The 18678-nt window shown below is 41.3% G+C and overlaps 1 protein-coding gene across 3 annotated transcripts in view; it reads left to right on the top strand.

Annotated features, from left to right (window-relative positions):
• The window catches only part of IRS1 (insulin receptor substrate 1), a 52731-nt gene that overhangs the window by 20236 nt on the left and 13817 nt on the right, over positions 1-18678 (top strand). The window contains exon 2 of one of the 3 annotated variants that reach the window (XM_071812481.1): positions 3631-4777. The exons of the other annotated variants lie outside the window; for them this stretch is intronic. The gene's annotated coding sequence lies outside the window, so the exon portion shown is untranslated. Of the gene's footprint in view, positions 1-3630; positions 4778-18678 lie in introns of those variants that run through there. 3 annotated transcript variants of the gene reach the window in all.

Below are 18678 nucleotides of genomic sequence, written 5' to 3'. Positions count from 1 at the left end.
TTGCCCGTCAATGGCAGGATTCCCCCAAACCCATTCTGTTTCAGCAGCTGAAGGTCACACAACACACTCTTTTCAGCTGCCATCTGGCAGTTTATTATTAGCAATGGCATGGAAACCAGACATAAGAAAAACTGGACCAAGATGTTCAATGCGTTGTTTCAGATGTTCAGTGCAAGCTCAGTTCACCTGTGCTGTGTGGTGGCATCTCCTTTCCAAGGGCCACCCAGCCCAGACATTTGGCTTTTGAAGTAGCTTTACCTTCTGCTTGAAACACATCTCCCCAGGGTTTCTTCCTTATGTCCACTGTTGCTGTTGGGTCTGTTTACGGTTCAAATTGCAGTGTCTTGGAAAAACTGGCTTAGTTTTGATTTCTCTCTACCACAGTTACATTTTTAAGCCAGGTAGTCCTTTGTACCATTATCCCAAAGGCAGCAGAAAGAGGTGACTTCGCTCATGTTTTTGCACACTGTATAAGGTATTTTATCGTTTAAGAACTGGTAACAAAACGTCCATTGACTTCACTGGAGTGGAGTTTCCTCAGTAGTATAGACAGAGTAGAGGGAAGGAGGTGGGGTTTGCAGGGCTCTAGTGCTGCCATATGTTCAGAAATGCTCTTTAACAGGGGTTCTTTATCAGTATTTAAAAGCTGATAGTGTGTATGCCATTCAGCTCTTACTTTCTCTAGCTCACTCTTTCTTGTGGAAGTGTGTATGTGCATTGAAGAGTTGTGTACCTTGTGCTGTTTAAGCCAATCTGCCCAAGAACATTGTTTTCCAGAGAAAATGGCTGATCAGAGATTTAAGATGAAAATCACTTGTAAAATGTTTCAGATGTGTATGTCATATATCTGTAAAATCTGTTTGTTGAACATAAGGTGTTCTGATTTGGCTGAATAATACCAAGTTATTGTGCATTAATGTCCTCACACACAAGGCTTCGATTAAGCAAGAAAAAAATGCTATGATATTAAAGGCTGGCCTGTGTACAACCTTGCACAGAGAAACAAGAATTGTGAATTAAGAAAGTTATTTTAATACAAGCATGTTAATACCATACATAATAGTGACAGGCCTGGGCAAAACAAATGATCACATAAAGTGAAAGATTCGTTGAGACCTTTGGGGAAGACACAGTCATTTCATAGCAGATCAGGTTTGGTTTTTTTGTTGTGTGTGGTGGGTTTTTTGTTTGTTTGTGGTTGGGTTTGTTTGTTTGTTTTGTCAACCAGGTATAATTTTAACTAGGTTAAGTTTAGTGACTTTGTTTACTTATGTGGACCACAGGTATGAACAGCCATTCAAGGTTCAGTCATCAGCTCAGGTTCCACTTGACTAAACCAGATTGTCCTCCTCCCCTGTAAGCCCTTGGTGGTTCTGATCGCAATGTATGACATTACATTCCTGTGTTGAGTCAGGTCACTGAGCTGAACACACTGTCTGATTTGCACCTCTTCTTTCCCAGGCAGAAGGGGTTCCTGGGCAGGTGTGGTTACAGATGTGTCTCTGGACAAGGGAGAGTTTGTGCCCTGTCAGTTTGGAGCATGGAAGGGGCTCGTACATGAGTATCTGCACGAGGTGTCGGGCGTGCTTGTGCACCATCCTGTCCCTGCTGCTTTTTAGACTGTCATTTTGAAGAAGTATTCTTACTCCCATGCTGCCACCTCCTTCGTCCGTGTACAAGCATTTCTGTAGCTGAGCAGGCAGCTACATCAGGGACCTAATGCAGGCTAAAAGTAACCTGCCTTTGACAGGGGAGAAATGATTTTTTAATTCAGATCCAATTCATCATGCTTCTGTGCAGTTCCCTGTGCCTGGATAAAGGAGGGGATGCTGTGTAAAGTAGGTGGGAACACTTAAGGCAACAGCAGGACAGGCTTGTACTGGCTTCAAGTAGACATGAAACCATGATAATTTTCTGCTTGCGACATTTTCATTCGTTTTTCAGAGTGCTCATTTTGTTGGGGCAGGACGATAACTGTCTTGAGGCATTATACTGGTGGTGTGCAGCAGAAGGGGCTTGGTCTTTTCCTGTCTTAGGATCGTGAAACTTTCTAAGTCTAATGGCTGGAAGTGAGCCTTATGCACAAAGGTTCATTTGTTTTGTTTTTGTATAAACTCATTTGATGTTAAGCAGCCAAATCTCATCCTTTATGGTTAGTCTAATGCATTTTTTAGGAGCTCCTGGGCTTCCTGTTTAGGTTTCAGCCCCAGCTCCAGAAGGGTCTGCATCTCCTTACATGGTCCTGTGTTGTACATGCTAGGTCAGGGGTACTGAAATGGCACTGGGCACCTCTGGTTGGAAACCTAAATTTGTGCTTACGAGTGTTAATTACTCTAGTAATTTTTCTCTCTTTCGGCTATGGAGAGTTCTGTGTTTGCTGTTTGTTTGTTTGTTTTTAAGAATTATCCCAGTTATTAATAGAAATGGGAGTGATTGTGCTGAATTCTGTAGTGAGATTAGGGCTTTGTTGCTGTTAGTTTTGTTAGTTTTCTCTTGAATAGCTGTACTGAAAGGATATATTTTTTCTCTGTGCTTGTGGAAATGTACAGTCTCTTGCTCCTTTGGAAATGTGTCACACTAAACTCCCTGTAACAGTTAGTTAGTAGAACAAATAAAATGTTTGAGGCTTATTTTGTGAGCATGCCATTGTCCACAACAGATGAACTGGTAGTTTACCTTGCCCAGTGTATGACTTTGAATTGCAGGGAATAGATCAGTAATTTACTTTGCCGTTAAGCACTAGAAAGGGACACACCTTTTTGTGCTACAAGACAGATTCCAGGTTTTGTTTCTCAGATCTACAAGCAAGTATTTGGATTTTTACTTTTTACCATCTTATGACTCGTTTGAGAGTTAGGAACAGGTGTGCACTTAATTGGTTTTTGTAACAGGGATGAAATGATGAAAACTCAAGGCATTCTTTCAAAGAAGGAGAAAGATTTTTTCTCATGTTTCAGGACTAGAAAGATAGAGGAGGGGAAAAGTAATGAACTTAAAAGAAGAATCTTCTGGATCTTCTCAGGAAATGCCAAATAAAAAGCAGTCCCCAAAGACCAAAGTTAATTAGTGAAATTTTTAGTTAGAAAGGAGAAACTTACAGATCCGCGTATGGGATACCTGTTAGTTGACCTTTGCTGTAGACTCAGCGGGCTGAGCTTGGAAGCAGTATCCACATCATCTAAGGCCTCTGGCCATGAAGGAGTTGATAGAAGACATGCCACTGAACCCATTGCTCAGCTTCTGACCATCCAGATGCTAACTGCTGCCTCGTAATAGTGAGGATGTATTTCTATAGCTTGTGATGATGGTGACTTTCAAGAGAAGAGGCGGAGTGAAAACCCCCAAACCCAGCTCCAAGCACTCTCTCTTTTAATGTTATGTGGCCTGCACTGGTCTGCTAGACGTAGTTAAAGGTCTCACAGTTGGGGTGGTAGTTCTCTGATGTAGGTATAGGAAGGATGTTGAATAGTTATGTGATTGCAGCCGTATGTTCATTCATTAGTGAGAAATGGCCCCACTGTGGCCTTTGGTAGGTTGTACATGCAGCTCATGACATGTTGAGAAATATTATGCTGTTATTTCCTTACGCTCTGATGTATGTACTTGTCTCTTTTTTTTCTTTCCTTATAGGTCTGCTGGGACAGGGACTGTCATTTTTACTTTGTTTGTTCCGTGGTCAGTAAAGTGAGGCCTTCAACTGTGACTGAGGCTGCTGTGTGCTGTTGCAGTGCAAACAATACGAATTATGCCATTATCACCGGTTATCAGTTTGGTTCCTGTACAGCGCTGGCTGGGCGTTGTCCAAATATGTAACATATTCTGCCACTGCTGAGATTCAAACTCTTCATAAACCCCAAATCAGTAAGCCTCACCTTGTTCACAGAACTGGAGTCATGAGGCTTTCTCCCCCTTCTCCATCGTGGTAGCTGTTTCTGCTTAAACTTGTCCAGAAGTGCTGGCAGTGGGATTTTTTCAAGCCTACATCATACGAGTTGTAACCAGGCATATGATGTGTGCACCAGCTTCCTTTCCTCTGTGTTTGACTTCGAATCGCGTGTGTGATTGCTTTCATTGCCCTGTGATCTGTTTCAACACCGATCTTTTTAAAAGGCACGACTTTCATTATCTAATAGGAGTGGGATCCTTTTTAGCATCAAGTGATATTTTGTTAAAAAGCAAATGGGAAATGACCTTTTTTCCTGGCAGTGATTACACAGCTTGTGTAGTGAGCCCTGCAAACCTCCTGTGAGCTACACGTGCCCCTGCTTCGCCGTGCGGCAGAGCTGAGACCGACGCGAGTCACTCCCCGTAAAACAACCTGGAGCTTTAGCAGTTTGAGGAGGGGGAAAGAGCTTCTAACCCTTTAAATTTTATTACCACAGTCACCTAAATGTAAATCTTCTGTGATTTCGAGGATGGTGAAACCAGATAGCCTGGGAGATTCCTCTTTTGGGGGCACTTGAGAGACAGCACAAGCCAGGGAGCTGGTACAGACAAGCAAGAGGCATGGAAACGCACAGCGCGATCACTCAAGCCGTGCAGGAGGGAGAGCTGTGTTTAACAGATACAAGAGCTAATAATGAGACTTCAAAGGGAGCACACCCTTTCCTTCCACAGCTGTGCTCTGCCATGCAGAAGAGGCAGGGTGGTTTTCCAGTGGAAATTTGCTTTGTGTCTTTGCCTTGGGGAAGAAGTTCAGAGAGCTCTCAAATCAGCTTAGAATTTCAGAAAGGCAAAAGAGAGAGAGAAGATATGAGGGTAATTAAGGATTTTTATGCCAAACCCATCATTCTGAAACAGATTTTTTTTATTCTATCTTGTATTTCAGGGAATAAAAGGTTTTGGGTTTTTTTCCTACCCTCCGTGTTTCCTTTTACTTTGAATTTTTACTAGGTTTTTTACCCACTGCCAGTAAAAGATCCCCTCTGTTTCTTGCTGAAAGCTGTTTGCTTAGCTTTATTGAAGCACAAATAGACAGTTGGGCTATCTTTTTGGACGAAACATTCACAGTCCTTGTATAACTGAAGTCTTTTCCACAAGGTAGGGTATAGCTTTGATTCTGTTTATTTCCAAGTGGTTTTTCCACTCACATATGAAGCCATAAACTGTAAAGGGAACTCGATATACTTGTACTGTATTTGCAATTTAGATTGTGGAGTGTTTTGGAGCGCACGTGTTTGGCTGCCAGTGAAACCACTGGCTGTGAGTCAGAAAGCATCGAATGTTGTTTTCAAAAGTGTCCTTAAGGATGAGGTCACGTAAATGATGGAAAAATATTTCAAAGTGTTCAGAGAAGCAGTAGAAGGCTATTTAGTGTCTTGTGAGTAGATGGCCTGAGGGGCTGGAGGGTACATGTCAGCTTTCTTTGCTTATATCAGTCTGATAAACCATTTCAGAGGAACTAACAGAGAATCTACCCATTACACTTATGGGGGACAATTTAAAGCTGGGAATTAATGGAGACTCATTTTTCTATGCAGCTTTCCTTTTTCCTTTACTTCAGCTGTGGTCCCATTTCTTGCCTTTCTACATTAACCTACAAATATTTCTAGATCAACCTTTTAACTTTTTTTTTTTTGTGGCTTAGAAATAATCAGATATTTACTTTTAGAATGTGTTCTTTTGTGGTGGTGTTAGACACTTAAATGCTTCAATTCAAGAGCTGTATGGTCACAGACACCATAGGAAGGACAGAAAAGCTGTTAAATGAGGTTTATTTGCTGCCCAGCTTTGCCTTTGCTTCACAGACCTGTTTAACGGAAGGGCTGAGGTAGTTCACTGAGAGGCAGAACAAAAATCCTTTTTGGTGCTACCTACGCCACTGGCATGGATCCTAAACTGGAATTGTGTCACTTACAAGGGTTAAATGTGAAGAAAACACCTCAGTGCCTGTGCGCCTGGGTTTTGTCACAGCCCTTTGCCCCGAGCCTGGTCAGTGAGCGCAGGGGACAGGGCCAAGTTTGGGCCCTCGCAGGAGCCTGCAGCCTCTGAGCCTCCAGCCACTTCATTTCTCCTTTGAGCCTCTTTGTTAAGGTTTGTGCTGTTAATATTCTAAGTTGTTACAGTTTTAAAAACATGATTACATGCTAAAGCTGGCTGCCAGGACAACTGACATCTTTGTTTTTGCTGCTGCTGGAGAGGCCAGAAAGAACTTTGAGCAAGTAGGAGGAATCAGCTGTTGGAGGCAAACCTGTTCATGGATAAGTGGGGGATTGCATTCTCCTGAATCAGCACAAGACTTGAGTGAGCACAGTCCTCATAAGCACTAAATTAACTTTCCTTTTTAACAGTGCATGTGCAGTATTTTTTTAATTATCACTGGCAATGTATATACTGTTTCTTTTGCAACTCGGCAGTTTGTTTTACATTGTAATTATTTTTTTCTTCAGACTTTTAAATTAGTGCTAGAATTCCGATCTCATGCTACAAAATGTCACTTCCTTAGACCATCAAATCTTGCATTTGGTTTGTGCAGATCACGTGGCTTCTGTTGCGCTGGAACAAGTGGCAGGGTTATCTGTAGTAGGAGGCGCAGCGCTCCACCTCTGTGAGCTTAGTTCATGACAGGATCATTGCCACTGGTGCCTGTAGGCCAAGCTATGCCTGTAATGTGAAGAGTTTGTGTTGTTTCAGTTGCAGAAACATCTTTTCAGCAACATGTATTGGCACATCTCTTATTATGCAGTCTCCATAAATGTTACAGGTTTCCTGAGGCTTGATAACTAGGATTTACTGACCTACCAGCAAAACCTGTTATCATTTACCTAAGAGATACTCTTAAAGGATTGACGGAATGGTGTAGTTTGGTCTTCCTGAAAATTCATGGATTAAACTGTTTTAAGTTTAGTCTTCTATACTGTGTCCATTACTTTGTAGTCAACTATGAACAATTCATAAAAGATGTAGGATAACAGATAATCATCGTAGGTGCACTAACCTGTCATCATCGTGTGTCTCATCTCCCTTAATAACTTAATGCCTTAATAGATGAAAGTCCCAGTCCAGGGAACCTCAAATTAATAATTGGCTCACATGGAATGGAATAGATATAAGTGAAAACACGTAACCACTACTAGTCAGCTGAGGATAAATACATCTTCCATCCTGATGTTTAGTCTGTGATCTGAGACTAGAGTGACCACTGAAAAGGGACCTCTGAAGATGGGCAGGATGGACTGTGTTCAGCTCAAACATTTCCAGGGAAGCCTTTCAGAGCCTGTAAAATGGCTGTGAATGTTTCTTTGTCCCTGTGTATAGAGGTATGAAACGAGAAGTATATGTTTCTTTGTCCCTGCGTATAGAGGTATGAAACGAGAAGTATCAAAGTTATAAGCACAGCTTTAAGGCAGTGTCTTAATTTCATTTGTCAGCTCCTCAGTTTTCTTTTATTAAGTACTCTATGTTTGAAAGGAAGTTTAATGTTTTAAATGGCAGATGCAGATTTGAGAAACCAAAAGATTTGATCTAATGAACAGAGCAGAGAATTGGACAAGAGAGATGACCTGTAATGTTTGACACATAGCCCTTGCCTGTCTTAAACATATTATAAACTATGTTATTTGTTGTCTCTGATTTATGTGGGGGGGATTGCTTTTTAGGGGAGGACTAGATATACATGCCAAGGTAAATGTGATGCTAGTAGTCTTTTTCAGCTTTACTAAGTTAAATGAACTCAGGATGTGGAGGGTAAAGAACCAAAAACTGGAGTTAGCATGTGCTAGTATCACGAATATGTGTATACTGGCAACTTACTTGCTAACAAGTTGTTGTGTATACAGGTTTCAGAATATTTTGAAAATAGATCCTATGTACAAATATTGTAAGGAAAATAAAACTTGAACTGAAGTAGAAGCTGTGTTAAGTTTTCAGAGACTTGCCTCTTAAGACTTAAGCTGTTCATAAGGAAAAGACAACAGACACAATGTGAAGTTTTCAGTGGAATTTTAATGTTTTCTTCAGTTTATGAAATTGCATCTGAGGTTTTCTGATGTCTTGTGTGATTGAAGTGCGCAGAACATCTGGAGTTGGACAAGTTAGGGAAGAATTTGTAGGATGAAAGGAACAGCATTTGAGAATGGCTTCATGTTAATTAACTATTTGCACCTTTTGTTTAAAAATGGAAAGAGACTTATTGTGAGCACAAAGCTTATTTAAATTGTATGGAAAGTGGAAGATAGAAATTTATATAGGTAGGAATGTTTGGGTTTTTTTCCTAAGAGAACTATATCCTTTCATAATGTTAAAATTCTTTTTACTTAGATGTTGAGGCAAACACCATTCTCTATTTAGAATTGGAAAATAAAAACACATTATGGGGAGAAATAGTAATGCAGCTGACTTGCTCTTTCCAGATACTTACCAGAGGAATTTGGAGCTGCTGATTCTGTGGTCAAGATTGAGAGGCTGCAACACATAGAACTGTGCAGCTTAGCGCTTCAAGCTGTTCTCCCTTGAGTAGGCACTGCAACAGCATTAAAATCCACCTTGTAAAATCCCTTGTTACACGAGTCCTTTCTTCTTCCCCGAACTTACTGATGTTGTCCGTGTTTGATAGCCTTTGTTTTGCTCCAGTTCTGAACTCTCCCGCTCCTTCCACAGGCCGGTTTGCCTTTGTCATCTGCTTGGGAAACCGAAAGGCAGCTCTGACTCCTCCAGAAAAGCCCTCTGGCCACTAGTGCTGGTGGAGGGAGAGGAGAGAAGCTGAAACATAACTCTCACTCCAGCTTTCAGGCAGGAAAGCATTGGAAAGAAATGTATTTCTTGTTGTGTGGAAGTGGGTTACTAATAGCAAAGTCATTTTCATACTTTTCATTTAAGAGTGGAAGTTTTTTTGTTTTGTTCCTTTCTCCTGGAGTGTTTTTTATCATGCAGCTTATTTGGTGACAGATGCATGGAGAACCTGGAGCAGTAGGTGCCTCGTAGAGTAGAGCTGAGAAGAAGAGCGATGTCACTTTGCGTGGCTGCGCACTTGCAACTTCTGTACTCTGCACTGGACTGAAGGGAGGCCTTGCTGCGGTCATTGCTAATCACGTCCGAAAGCTTCTGCGTACTTAGTGTGACTTTGCCATACTCATGACTGGGCACGTTTTGTTACTTCTGACTAACTGACTTGCAGGAAAACAAAACAAAAAACTGCTATTTAAGAGGCAGTGCACAAAAGTTTGGTTTGAGAACCAAAAGTAGGTTTTCTCCCTTTATTATTAATTATGTCCTATTTTACATTCATAGTGGGAAAATAAGGTGATGGAAGCTGCTCTGGAGAACAAATTACAGACTAGGCTTCAGTACCCTCGACAAAAGTACAGTGCTTTCAGTTGCAGAAGATACCACCCCGTTGGTACCAGCTACTCCCAAAGTGGTTGTTCTGGGCTGCCGCAAGGCTGCTTGCCACTCACAGTTTCAAGAAGCAAAAGTCAGTACCTATCCATCACCTGATCCCAGATGGAAGGTTCTTAGATTTCTGAAAACAGATTTGCTGAGCAAAATGTTCAGAGAATCCCAACACACACATTAGGGCGAAAACAGAAAAAGTAGATTTCAAACTTAAATCTCTTGGAATTGGAAATTCATTTGCACTCTGTAATCTGGAAGTTAGGGGTATTCTGTGGTTTTGGGGAAGGCTTAGGGCATTTTTAAAGTAAGCACAGTATATGCTAATTGTTACGTGCAATGTATAAGCATATTTGAAGATGAAAAATACAAAACAAATATGGTATTATTTAGGAAGCAGTCTGTGCCAACAAACCTGAAACAGGCTGCCAGCTCTACTAAGTCTGGCAAAAAAAAATAATCTCCTGTAAAATTAACTTTTGAGTCTGAATAAAGGTGTGGGGTAATTTTTGCAATTGTTGTTGTTTTGGTTTTGTTTTACTGCAGCCACATCCAGAAGTGGAAATTACCAGCATTTTTTCTTCTAACTTCAGATCTGCCACTTTTAGCACAAGAAGGTTCTGTGATATGTTTCAGGGGACAGCCCTTGGCAATGCTGCACATGATAGATGATGATTCAGATGGTGGTATAACATTGCTCAGGATGCAGTTGAGCCAAAATACTTATTTTCTTAAGATGTTATATTAATCACAGAAGTTCTTAAGGCTTTTATTTACAGTTGGTCTTTAATTTTCTTGTGTGATAAGCTGTTGTAGCTCTCCAATATGAGTAAGTTTTTGTTTAATTTCTGTTGGTATTGTGGTGATTCAGCTTTGCCCAAATACAGAATTCTTTAGCAGAAGAATCCTGCTTCAGTCTTCAGTGTGATTTTAAAGTAGAATATTTTTTTCTCCAATGTTAGTTAGATTTTTGCTTTAACTTTTGAAAGGTAGTTTTCAAGATCTCCTGGACAGTCATTCTTCAATATGAGGTAAAAGTGAGGACTGGGAGCTGTCAGATACAAACCAACATTAGGAACCCTGCTGTCTGGCGGTCCAGGGATGGTGTAACGAGAGATCTCATTTCCTCTGGAATTGTGGTCAAGTGGCGACATCCATAAACAGTCTACAATTCTATGAACAATCCATTGCAGGCTTTGTGCTGTTCTCCATCATCAGTCATGGAGGTGTGCTGTGTTGGGGGTGGTTGGTTTTGTTTGTTTGTTTTGGTTAAATTTTGCACCTCATTTCTGTCCTGCTGAATAAATCTCCTGCCCGTGATAATTCTCTCACAATGACAAAACTAGTGCTAGTGGGCTTGATCGATCTCCGTTGCCTTCCCTGTGGCTTCTGGGCATCACTCACACCAACAGCTTGATTTTTTTTTTTTTTTTTTTTTTAACTTGCACCAACCTGGAAATAATTCCTGTTCTGATGAAAAATGGTGTTACTATTACTTTTGGGTAGGTAGGTGCTGTGTCAGTGCTGAGGAATTCCAGGAGGCTGTCATGTAACTAAGTGGGCAGAAGCATGGTAGATGAATGTCAGCATATGTACATGTAGGTTTTTAAATGTAGTTTTTTTCCAGTAAGGAAAAAATTATACTAAACCATGCTTGTGTGATGCTGAACTTGGAACTCAGGGTTGCAACTTGGAGAAGAACCCTTGTGTTGTCATTAACAGTTCTCCAGAATCTGTCTGCGATGTGGAGCAGCAACAGGCAAAAAAAAAAAAGCCAGAAAACCATAGGCAGTGCCCTCTGGTATCATTAGAAAAAGGTACAGAGGGCAAGAAAAAGGTATAATTTTGTTGGTATTCGAAACACTGGCATGCCCACCACATTTTGAGCACTGGGTGCAGTTTTTGTGTCCATGGCTTGAGAAGGTGCAGTTAGTACCCTTAGTTTAGAGAAGGTACAGAGAAGGGCAACCCCTTCAGTCCAAGGGGATGGTATCACTGCCTGGTGTGCAGCTGTGTCCTTTAAAAGGATTCGTTTAGAAGACGTGAGGCTGAGAGGGGCAATGCGATCATGGTTTACAAAATCATGAAGTTGGTGGTTAAGGTGAACACTGGCTCTTGTTGACAGAAACCTGGCAGTACCAGAATTACAGGACACTTGATGAAACTGGTTGGGAATCAGTTTAAGACATTAAAGAAAGTATCTGTTTACATAGCAGGTGTTGAACTTACGCAACTCCCAACCAGAGGATGTTTTGAAAACAGACAGGTAGACAGGTTCAAAGCAGGGTTAGGGAGTTCCTGGTCAGCAGGTAGAGCGTGAGGGGAATGGACCACAGAACATGGTTTGTGGGTTCTCTCTAAATAGCACCTTTTCTGCCCCCTTGGACTGACTGTATTCTGGACTAGATGAATCATCAGTCTGACCCAGCTGGGGTCAGACTGGGTCTTGTATTCCTGAGTTCTCAGACTTTGTGGGATCTTTTTGTCATTCACTCGGAATTATTTTCTCCTTCATGGCAGGGTTGGATGAGAGTCATGAAGCTTCCCTCTGTTTTTTTTTTTTCATGTTCAGTAAACTGCACCTCCAAGGGAGACTCTTGATCTACTTGCCTAAATTCATCAGTACTGCAAGCTGAGATGACTGTTGCTTCATAGTAAGCTGGAAAAAATTTCCTTCTTTCTAGCCAGGAAAAAAATACTGGGAAGTCCATCTGGGAATGTGATTCATCTGGGTCACACTCATAATTTTCCTTCCAGATTACAAGGAGAGGTTACTGCTCAGCTGCTAGTGATAAGATTTTATTTAGACTTAGCTGCCTTCAGTTCCTGGTGCTAAGCAGGTACGCTGCTGTTCATGCAACAGGACTCCAAACAAACTTTTAATCACTTCATCGGTGTGACATATTCCTTGGTTTTTGGTTATGTCCCAGTGTGCTTTGAGAAATGTTGAGTCCTTCATCTCTCTTACCCCCCTTGTCTCAAAGTTACCAACGCTGCATATTGATGCAAATAGTGGGTGGACCTTCCTTTTGAGTGAGAGCAAAACCCACAGCTGGAAGGCATTGAATTATAATCTGAAGAATGTGAGTAGTTCTTTTGTTAAGAGTCTAGGATAGTATATTACACTATTTTCCAGTAAATACGTTTTTTTTTTTTTTTAAATCCTCACAAAGTTAACTTCAGTATAGCAGTGGCTTGTAGGGTGGTAACCACTAGTTACTGGAAGACGGTAAGCCTAGTGCTGTTAGTGGTTTTCTTTGTTATATTTTTAGAATTAATTTGGGTGGAAATCATCTAAAAGATTAATAAAGAGAACTTGGAGTTTTTGCATAATTTTAAGACTGGAGAGACTGCAAGGCTAAAAAAATAACTTTTTTAACAAATGCTAAAAATGGCATAAGAAAAATAGAAAAAATGTGGAGGACATTCCTTTCCAAAGTGGTGGGTTTTTGTTTTATTTTTAACTTCAGTTTCTTACAAGAGAAATAAATGTCCCATTTTTAATGTAATGTTCTGCAATGTATTTTGTCCTGCAGGAAAAGTTTGTCAATGAAAAAAGCTAGGTTATATCTAAATCTGGACATAGTTGAGCTTCATCTTAGTCTAGTGTCAAGCTGATCCAGAATCTCTCACTAAGAAGGCTGTACTAACAAGAGGAGTTATTCATGTGGATGGATCCAACTGAATTTTTCTTGCTGGGGCATAGATGTCTTGGAATAGCATATGAGCCCTGTGAGAGCTTGTCCTGCCTTCTTCCTGCCTTCCCTGTCCCCTCTCTCCATTCCCATGCCTCTGCAGCGAAACTTCATAGCTCAAAGTGTAAATCAATCCGAAACTATATGGAAGTCTTGAAAGAGACTGTAAATCTCAGGAATACACTTCTATTTAGAAGAGAGAAAAAGAGCTTTTGTTTGGGGAAGGGGCGGGGGGGGGGGGTGGATTTTATTTTTTTCCTAAATACTGAATAGAAGTGTATAAAGTAAAGTTTGCACAGTAACTTCAGAACAAACCAACCAACAACAATGCCCCAAAAAACCAAAGCCAACCAACCAAAACCAAACAATGTACCACCGACACAAAAACCAAACCAGCTTTTCTTCTTTGGCCAAGAGAATACTTTCTTATTAAATTATGAAATACTTACATCATAAATGTCCATATTTACTATTCTGTGAACAGTCTTTTAATATTTACTGGTTGATCCAGCTTTATACCTTTTTTGTCCATTTTTGAGAGTCTAGTGTTTTCATCCAGTACAGTGAAAAACACTCCTAAATGTCTGTACTGTATTTAGTAATTAATAATAATTTTTTAAATTAACATTAAGTGATTTTGATGAGGTGATCTAAAAGCCATTCTTCGTGGGTGGAAAAAAAAAGCCTTGGAAGAATACAAACAGAGTGGTTGGTAACATGATGAGCACTGACCCATGCTTACAAGTATTAGGGTTTTGTCTGATTTGGTTCCAGTCACGGCATGCAACAGGGCAAAATAAATGTATTGATAAAACCTCCTTTGCTTTTTGTCCTTTTCTAGGACGTGCCTACCTGAGTGACTGGAGAGACTGGGTTTCCCCACTCTCTAACCATGTCGTTGCTCTAGTGATGGGGAAGGAGGATGATGGTGATATAGCTTGTTCTGTGACTTCTTTTTGCTCCCCAGAACTGATCAGCTGTAAGGAGTGAAGGAAGTGGGGGAATGAAGCCTTTTGCAAACCTGTTTGTTTTTTTTACGGAAGGCCACAGTATAAAGCCCCATAGATTGATTTGCTGGTCCATTGGTAGCTCTGCCACTCCTTGAAATACTATATTGCTACAATTGGATCTGTGTAGGGACAGGGTTCTGGTGGTGGCTGGCCACCCTCTGGGGGTAACACGAAGCCCAGCTCTGTGGCGCAGGGAAGGGAGCAAAGGCCCTTCTGATCCCCTCTGGTGCATGCAAGTACATGTCGACGGCTTCTGATCAAGGAGAGCTGACTGTGCATGTCTGAGTGTGCTGAGAGCATTTAACAAGTGCAGCATAAGGGGAGAGGAGGTGCAAGATGCTGGGGCTTGCTCTCTTTTTGGCTGAGTAAAGCTGTAAGCTGCACACCAACCGTGCTGAATTCAGTGCTTTCAATATCCACTCAAGTGGCCTTGCTGCTTAAAGCACAGATATTACTCTTCTGCGGCTGGACGCTTACAGATAACATTGCAGCTTGATCATGTCTGAAGGAAGAGAGCGAGAGCACGCAGCCTAGAAAACTGTGAAAACTTTGTTCAGTTTATCTGTTTCTATGGAAGCTGGAGTTTTTCCAACTGTATTTCTAGAGCAGAAACTGAAATCCAATCCAACTTCCTAATATAAACGTGTTCCTATTGGCAGCTGGATGTGCAGCTTTGCTTGGTGATCTAGCTTTGAGAGGCTGGCAAAAGCTGTCTGAAATACTCTTCTCTAATAATGAGGTAACTGCTGTAACAGAGCATGTCGGGAAGGCTCCTTGGGCAGCTGCATCCTGCCATCAGCAACAGCCATTGGAGACGCACTGGAAAACATGCAGCTCCAAACCAGCCAGAAAGAGGGGACAAACAGACCTGCTGTCCCCAGCTGCTGCTGCCAGCTGCAGTACGTCACCATGAACAGAAAGATGCAGCTTGGTTTGATTGAGTGTAGAAGGAGCCCATTAGAATGGGAGAAAACCGTCTGATAAACCGTAATCTAAACTGTGTTTTATGTTCTGGCTAGTGCAGGGATGGCAGCCTATCTGTTACATTTGAGGTTAGAATGGAGGAATTATTTTAATAAAAGGATGGAGTGCTGAAGTCTCCAAGCCTCTGTCTGCAGACTGGATCCCTGGTCTCTCCCTGGTGCAGGCAGCTGGTGCTGCAGAACCTCAAATGTCGTGGGATTCCCATGGCAGCCTCACTAATCCAGCCCCCGCAGTTAGGAGTGACAGGAGCCTGGACACATGCGGAGATTACTGAAACTGCTAGCTAAGTCTTGCCTTTGATACTTTGTATAGTCAAGTTCTCATCTCTGAAGTTCTTTGAGCAGAAAATTGCTTCTGTTACTCTGGGAGAAATATGTGAAGTATCCACATAATCTCTTCAGCCTCCTGGTTCCCACAAATCACGAGGTGCCTTGATGGGCATGGTTGTCCTTTCCTGGGTGTTCTGCAATAACACGTTTGTTGTGAAAAGCCTTGTTGTTTAGTTTCAAAGTTAACTTTAACACCTCCTTGGAAGTTACCTCAAACTCTGAGATTTGTGGGGTTTTATATTTAGTTCAAATTGTCTGCTATAATCGGCATTTAGACTAATTATAGAAGGGTGGCTCCCCCTGCATCTTCTTACTTGTCTACACACTTGTCTTAACACCCCCCTACTCACTCCCCTCCCTGTCCACTCACCCCCCCCAGCCCCCAGTAGTGCTCAACTTGGCTTCTAACTTTAGTCTGACATAAGAAGCCAGCAGTGGAACCTGGCGGGGTTGGTTTTCATGGAAGCTCTGCAGGAAAAGACACAGGCAGCTGTGCTGCGAGCACACCCGTGCTCTGTGCTGGGGCTGCCTGCTGGCATGATGTAGTCTTATTTATCATATCTTCTAATTATAGAAGAGAGCAATATCATTACATGGTGGCTTGACTTTGAATCTTAAGAAAAATGAAAATATCTGTATGGCTCTGATGTTTTATATTGATAGTTATTTTCAGTGCATTGTTAGGGCCTTTGGCTGATACGGAAAGAAAAATTGAGTTGAATTCCTTCAAAATAATCTGTGAATGCTGTGAGAACAAAATACAGTGAAGGTCAAAAGTTTCCATCTTTTTATTGTTATCCCAATAATATATATTTTTTTAATTAATTTGCAGTTCAGTTGCACTAGCTGAGGGTTAGCTGTAGTCTTTCCAAAATTACAAGTATGGATACATCTGCAATGATGGTTCCCAACTGATGTGCAGGGACAGGCAGAAGAGCCAGCAGGCTGTTAGACATGCTTTAAAATCTGGAGTAATTATAACTGGCTCTCTCAAGTGTTGCATTCAGTTTATAAGGACACTTACTGGTAGATGTGTGTAGGTATATAATGGAACAGTTAGGGAACAGTTGCTGGGCAGAAGCACTGCTCGGGAGAGTTAAGGTACATGGGTGTCGGTTACTTATCTGGTGTGAATCTTATTTAATGCTTTGTTTCATAGTGGCATGAACTCATGTTGTTTCTTCTTAGTATAACTTAGAGTTCTTCATGCAAATGTTTGCATATTTGTGGTAACTAGAGAAATTGCAGCATAATGGTCATATTAGTGACATGTATGATACTCTTACTTGTTCTTTATTATATGTGGCTAATAATATACAAATATCTTGCTATATATGAAACACTATATTTTCACTTAAAAAAGAAACTCCCTCATTTGATGATTATGCACTGTATTAAAAAACCCGATGCTATGGGTTTCAAACATTAATGTAATTATTCCTTTGGAAGAGCTATCTGGCTTGGTTACACTCTGTTTGTATGATCTTTGTTCAGTTGTAGTGTAGAAATAATTGTTAGTGCATACCAAAACATATAGGAGGTGCAGCAGGGTTTCGGAATTTGATTTGCTACAGCTGCTGTGCGGTGGTTCATGTCCAGATGTTTACCAGCTGCTGAAGTGTGGACGTTGGCACATGCACATACGCACCCCACTTTAGCTCAGTATTGTAGCCTGGGGCTTTGTGCTTGTCTGGTGGTTTGACCCCAAGGACCTGCTTTTTCCAAAGAGGGGTATACATGAGATGATGAAACAAAGGTGTAAAGTGGAGGACTGGTTGGAGTTGTTCTGCACTGTGACTAAAACGTGCCTAGTAATGGCCTTTCAAAATTATAATCACTATTTTCCACAAACAATAATATAATTAAAAACTAATTCAAGTAGTTTTGACTTCTCACCACCCAACTGGTAAGTTGAAAACTGAAGTAGGTGTTGCATGAGGGGCTGCATGTTGTGGCACAGGGAGTTCAGTTCGCTTCCTGAGCTGGAGAAGGGCCAGATCCACAGAAGGTGACAAGGGGCTGGTGGGGCCTCCCTGCTGTAACTTAATCCCAACAACAGACAAATTCTTTTCAAAGTCAAAGCAAGTAATGAGTTCCCTCCTGATATACCCATGTTACACCGATTTATAAATGGCTGCTGTTTTCATGTAGTCTTTATAGCCTGTAAGGTGGAGGTGCTTGAAGTTTTTGTTTTTAATTGAGTTAAAATAGAAACTCGATCAAGTAATTAAAATCAACAAACTACTAGAAACATTGTTTGTGAAACACTGTACGCAAGTGAGTTACCAACTCTCAGTTGCTAGCAGCAGCTTATTTTGTAAGGTGGTAGCTGAGATATTGTTTGCAACTACAGGTAATTTGGGGATACACAGGAAAGAAAATCACAAGTTCCTTGTTGACTTCAGGTGGGTTTGCAAACAGTGAATTGATTTTATTTCTGAAATGTCTGATATCCCAGCTTCAAGTTCTGTGTGGTTTTATTTTTGAGAGTCTGCAGACATACAGTAGATTACATCTGCAGGTTTGTTTTCCCCTTTTGGGGAACCTTAGCCTCTTGCCGAACCTCGCTTCTTTTGGATACTGCCATAGCGCAGGCTATGGCATTATATTTGAACACTGTTTTGTGGCAGATGGAAGCAAAGGTTAAGTGAACTCAAAGTAAGTACTTCATACATTTTGAAGCACTGTTGGTCACACACAGATTGTCCCTCAACTGTTAAGTGATTTTAGTGTTTCTGTTTTATCTCTCAAACGATTAGTCCGTGAGCTGCTTCGGGACAGGAGTGATGAGTGTTTTGAAAGCTTCTGGATCATCCGTTTTGAGTGTGTTGTTTTCTAATGATCCATAAATCTGTGCACAGAAGTTTTACCTGTAGTTGATACTGACATGGAAGTTGGCACATACAGTAGACGTTTGAAGGAAATGCTAAAATTAATCTGGCTTGATGCTAACATAACAACAGAGTAAGAGTGCTTGGATATGTAGAGTTATGTGTGCACATGTATATACTTGTATGTATCTGTGTGTGTGTACCTCTGAGCATATAGAGAGAGGGGGAGAGGGATAAAAAGTGTTTTGTGGCAAGCAAAGGCAAAAAGTGGGCTAGCTCACATAAAAGCACACGGGTATAAATGATGTCAGTCTCAGGGTTGTTTGGGTGGTGGTGTGGGTGTCCTGTGCAGGGCGGGGATCGTCCCTGCTCTCTGCCAGCAGGAACCTTTCTGGATGCTGCACCCTTTGAAGTGCCTGATCTGCTCAGACTGCAGACTGAAGGTTGATTTGCATAACACTGCAGAAAACACAATGTTTTTAAAAATTCTGCTGTTGCT

This window comes from Patagioenas fasciata, chromosome 9 (assembly GCF_037038585.1).
Source record: "Patagioenas fasciata isolate bPatFas1 chromosome 9, bPatFas1.hap1, whole genome shotgun sequence".
Lineage (NCBI taxonomy): Eukaryota > Metazoa > Chordata > Aves > Columbiformes > Columbidae > Patagioenas > Patagioenas fasciata.
The sequence above is the reverse complement of the archived record's forward strand: the minus strand, read 5'-3'. Positions and strand labels throughout refer to the sequence as shown.